A 6202-nucleotide genomic window follows, 5' to 3' on the forward strand; every position below is an offset into this window, starting at 1 on the left:
TATTCAAAATAATAACCAAAAACAGCAAATTTTCCTCAAAATTACCAATTCAGGGGCAGCAACCCAACAACGGGTTAACCGATTCATCTGAAAATTTCAGGGCAGATAGATCTTGACCTGATAAACATTTTTACCACTTGTCAGATTTCCTCTAAATGCTTTGGTTTTTGAGTTATAAGCCAAAAACTGCATTTTACCCCTATGTTCTATTTTTAGCCGTGGCGGCCATCTTGGTTGGATGACCGGGTCACGCCACACATTTTTTAAACTAGATACCCCAATGATGATTGTGGCCAAGTTTGGTTTGATTTGGCCCAGTAGTTTCAGAGGAGAAGATTTTTGTAAAAGCTAACGCCGGACGACGGACGCCGGACGCCGGACGCCAAGTGATGAGAAAAGCTCACTTGGCCCTTTGGGCCAGGTGAGCTAATAATATTCAATATAATTACCAAAAAAAGTAAAATTTCCTTAAAATTACCAATTTAGGGGCAGCAACCCAACAACGGGTTGTCTGATTCATCTTGAAATTTCAGGGCAGATAGATCTTGACCCGATAAACAATTAAACCCCCATGTCAGGTTTGCTCTTAATGCTTTGGTTTTTTGTCGACCCTGCAACTTTTGTTGCAGAAAGCTCGACATAGGGATAGTGATCCGGCGGCTAAAGTTTAAATCCTTTATTTTCATGCTATTTCACAGATTGACACCATCAAATCATTCAGGGAATTTTTCAAAGTATAGATTCTATATTTACTGATTTCACCTCTTAGATGATAGACCACAATTGATTCGTAGTGCATTTTATTTAGACAATAAATGCAAATTTAAAAAATCCAACATGCGCTTTCTTAATCGTTACAGTGTGTTGTACTCCTTTTGGGACAAACTAGATCAAAATTACAGAAAATTTCATTGGCTCTAACTCAAAATATGGACAATTTTATGTAAAAGAGGTCTTGGAATCTTTTGACAGCTTCTGAAGTGCTTGTTTTTTAACCTTTTTTAACTAGGCCCTCCCCCTAAATCTGCAAACTTGCTTTTTAAGGCATAGAACGCAAAATACATTTGGAAGAGGTATACAAAAAATAGACAAGTAACACACTGTACTAGCCTAACAAGGGACTACATTTTTTGACAACAATAATCAAAGGAGGACAATTGTTTTTACACAAAAACGTGTTCGGCCCAAGTAGACTGATGCAGTCTGGAGGGTTTGAGGGTGGCTTGATACAAGTCTGCTCGATGCAGCAATCCCAGATGAGCAAACAATCCAGTATTTATACTTTTTTTAAAACAATGGAATTAAACACCGTGAAAAGCAACAAGTTTACTACGTAAGTGAGGAGATAAACACCGATATCTTCGAATTAACTTTGAACCCAAGGACAACATTGACCACAAGATTTAATGAATAAGAAATGCCGGATGTCCATCTACTTCCGGTCAACGTGCTACAGATGTAGAGACATTCTTAAAGCCAAGAAGCAATAGTATTTATATTATATATTAATAAAATTAACGGAACCAATTTTCTTGCACCAGATGCGCATTTCGACAATACATGTCTCTTCAGTGATGCTCGTGACCAAAATATTTGAAATCCAAAGCTTATATAAAAGATGAAGGGCTATAATCAAAAAGGTCCAAAGTTAGTAGCCAAATCCGTGAAAAGAATCAGAGCTTTGCATAAGGGAGATACATTTCTCAATTAAAAATAATTTCTAATATTTTGTAACAGCAAATTTTAATAACACAAAAAATCCGTATTCTCATGCCAGTTCCGAAGTACTGGCTACTGGACTGGTGATACCCTCCGGGACTAATAGTCCACCAGCAGAGGCATCGACCCAGTGGTAGTAATAAAATTAACGGAACAAATTTTATTGCACCAGATGCGAATTTCGCAGGGGGCCTGTTGCAAGGCAAATTTTTTGTCCCTATCCAATATACCCTCCTTTTCCGGTGGCAGTCCAAATTTCTCCGACCATCATCCCAGATGGCCTCTATTGTATCAACCTACCTATTGTTTTAATTGTGAACTTGTTCTCGTCCTGAATATGCATGAAATATTTTCCACTGGACGTTAAGCAACAAACAATCAATCAATCTTTTTGTGGTCATAAACCTTCTGTTTTCAGAGGTTTCTATTGTCTTATACAAAAGCAATGGTGTGTAAACCTAATGACCACACATTTGTGCATACACTATATCCACTGGGTATCATCAATACACCAAATATAGGTACTTACCAAGCGGGAGTGATCGATTTTGACCTCATTGAGTACTGTCATACATGTGTATACTGTTTACATAAAATCGTGTACTTCAAAGGTTACATTTAACATTGGCATTTAAGTGCGCGGTTTGCATGCCACAAAACCAGGTTCAACTGTATTGGGGGGAAAGCAGCATATTCCTATATCTGAGGATTCGAGTAACTTTTCAAATGTTTACAAGGACCCCAGTGCTGTGACAAATTTTGATATTTTAAAATGGATCAACAACAGCAATAAATGTTTTATTTCATCTCTTTCTTTTTTGCTAAATCTAACTGCATGAACATTATCTGGAAGCAGGTTAGTTGTTGATTTACTTGGAAAACCTATCCATTATTACCACCAAAGCCTTTATGGAATAACAATCTCGTGAAGGTTTATCAAAAAAGCAGGCCTAAAACCTGAACAGAAGTTACAGTTGCCCAATATTGAAAATGACAATAAACCGGAAAATGACAATGAGAATGAGACTATACAAGCTTCAAAACTTCAATCTCTTATCAATGAAATGATTGATCAGGACTCAGAAAGATATTTAAAAATGGAAACAGATCATTACAATCAATTATACTATTTTATTGACCATGACATTGGCACTGTGTCGAAGGAGCAGGAGCAAATTGAGAGCAATTTTCAAGATTTTATTGATGATCAGGTTCAAAAGGACATTTTTTTGTTGTTGTTGCTTTTAATGATTTGTTCTCATAGTTTTGTTTCTCTCCATTTTGATTGAAAGGCTATGTATGCCTGGGAAGGCTCACTGGAGCTGAGGTTGACTTTCCCCAGAAAGGCACAACGCTGATGTCTCTGTAAAAGAGCCATTAACCCTACCTGCGCCCTCCAGTGCATAAGCACTGCAGGCGAGTTGATTGGCGACAGCGTGAAGGTAATAATTTATTCTCCAGTATCTTTACTACAGTAAATTCAAAGTCAATGAAAATATCTACTTACACATTATATTTATATTATATAAATCTTATAATAGCAGGCTTAGTTAGTAAGTATCATTCAGTGCCCATCTATTTATTAATTCATTTACATGGCGTAGTACTTTATAGTTCTTGTAGTTTCATGAGTTATCACCCCTGTTTTGTAAATTTGCAACAATTACCAACAAGTTTTTCACTAGAAGTAGATTCCCATACATTGCATAATCAATTTGAATAATTTTAAAAATCCGGCAGGTTGGACCAATGGGTCTATAAAACCGTGCAAGTTTGGATGGAAACACTTCTTAGAAAAATCCAAGATATGAAATTATGCATGTCACCAAATATATAGATTCAAAAACATAACATACCTATTTCTTTTAACAACAAAGAGTTACATTTACACCCTTCACAACTAAACTGTCCATGTGGTAGGTTAGGGAGTGGTGCTGCTACCAAGTCATCAAAGAGGTACTGCTATGAACCGGATTCATCAATACCATTAGTATTGCTATCTTGGCTGTCCTGTTAAATTCTTTTTAAAATTCAAACATTTTTGTGTTGTTGTTGCTTTTAATGATTTGTTCTCATAGTTTTGTTTCTCTCCATTTTGATTGAAAGGCTATGTATGCCTGGGAAGGGTCACTGGAGCTGAGATTGAATTTCCCCAGAAAGGCACAACGCTGATGTCTGTGTAAAAGAGCCATTAACCATACCTGCGCCCTCCAGTGCATAAGCAGGGAAGGTAATAATTTATTCTCCAGTATCTTTACTACAGGAAATTCAAAGTCAATGAAAATATCTACTTACACATTATATTTATATTATATTAATCTTATAATAGCAGGCTTAGTTAGTAAGAATCATTCAGTGCCCATCTATTTATTAATTCATTTACATGGCTTAGTACTTTATAGTTCTTGTAGTTTCATGAGTTATCACCCCTGTTTTGTAAATTTGCAACAATTACCAACAAGTTTTTCTCTAGAAGTAGGTTCCCATACATTGCATAATCAATTTGAATAATTTTAAAAATCCGGTAGGTTGGACTAATGGTGTCTATTAAACCGTGCAAGTTTGGATGGAAACACTTCATGGAAACACTTCTTAGAAAAATCCAAGATATTAAATTATACATGTCACTAAATATATAGATTCAAAAACATAACATACCTATTTCTTTTAACAACAAAGAGTTACATTTACACCCTTCACAACTAAACTGTCCATGTGGTAGGTTAGGGAGTGGTGCTGCTACCAAGTCATCAAAGAGGTACTGCTATGAACCGGATTCATCAATACCATTAGTATTGCTATCTTGGCTGTCCTGTTAAATTCTTTTTAAAATTCAAACATTTTTTTGTGGTTGTTGCTTTTAATGATTTGTTCTCATAGTTTTGTTTCTCTCCATTTTGATTTGATCTAATGGAACTGAATGCTGCATACAAGATTTTAATACAGATAGATCACGAGGGAGCAGATGTTCAGTTTTCTTGTTGACACGTAACCTATTCAATTATTGCACAAACTCAGAATCCTCCTTCTGTCGCATGATCTGATTTATTTCTACCAGTGAAAAATTCAAACTCCATAATGGGAAAAAGTGGTCTCAGATCGTAGAGAGACTTTTGTTTCACAGATGGAAGCTGGTAGACATCTCCAACTGCAATAACACATATGTTCCCATAAAGAGCATTTTCGCTTTGCTTGATTTGACGAAGTTGCTCACTGATATACAGGAGGACACGTTGACCAAACATAGATACTTCGTCAATAATCAATATTTGAAAGTTCTGAATTTTAGTGCGAAGCTTGTTTATTTCATCATCTCTCTTGTAAACATAAGGAAACAGCAGTGATTTTGAGAGTGAAAAGGCTTGATAAAGAGTTGTTGCTGTTGATGAAGTGATAAGAACAATGTCATCTGGATTAGGTGCATGTGATAAAAACTTTAAAAGGGTGTTTGCCATTAACTTTATCTAGGCACCACTGTCTGATCTGATGAAACACTTGTTTTTGTTCTGTATTTAGTTGTCGCAATAGGTGTATTTGCCGACAGGTAAATATGCTTTGTCTAACTTCAAAATCTGTTCCTTCTCTGACTTTTTGTTTAAAATGTCTAAATCTTCATCATCAAGGTGTTCCTACTCCACCTGTGCTTCTAAAAGTTCAGCCTCCGATTCTGGAGCAATCAATGCCAATGCATCTTCAAGTGGTCCTTGTTTTTTCATATAAATCCTGCGCTTCCTCTTATTCATCTGCATTTTGTTCAAATTTGATTCGACAATAGTTTTTACTTGCTGTGGTTCCTTTGATGAGTCAAGAGAAACTGCTCCATTCAAATACATTTCTTGATAGGTTTTAAATTTGAGAGGTTTTAACTTTTAAAATATAAATCCGAATTTTTGATTTAAGAAAATCTTGGATATGCTACAACGGTCGACTCTGTTCGAGAATGTTTTCGAATGTATCCAAGATCATTCTGCAGTTTTAATACATATTGTGAAGGTTTTTTATGAATTTTTCATGGCATCCTGAGTATCACAATTACCTTCTGTTGCTTCTTTTCTAAGACTAAGCCCATTTCTCTCTGCTATTAAAATGTAGGAGATAATGTACATAACACACGAACAAGCATCAGTTATGTAGTGCAGATCCATGTTTGCATTCCAACAACGTAATAAGGTAGGGTTGTACTGATTGATCCATATATCAGCAGGTTTACGTTTTATAGTAACAGTAGTTCGCTTTGTTAGAAAGTTTGAAGCAGTTTTAAATTCTTCCTGAGTAATTCCAGCTGCAAAAAACAGGTTTTGGGATTGTTGACAGTCTTCCATAGCCTGAGTAGAATGTCATTTGCAAAGGAAAGTCTTTATTTTGATGGTTTTTGTACTTATATATCTTTATTCTCATAAAGCCAATGCATTACATCGGTACAGAGATCGGTACTGAAGGTCCTGATTGAGTTGAAGTTCTAGAAATAAATGTATTTTCTGAC

Source organism: Mytilus trossulus, chromosome 5, assembly GCF_036588685.1.
Source record: "Mytilus trossulus isolate FHL-02 chromosome 5, PNRI_Mtr1.1.1.hap1, whole genome shotgun sequence".
NCBI lineage: Eukaryota > Metazoa > Mollusca > Bivalvia > Mytilida > Mytilidae > Mytilus > Mytilus trossulus.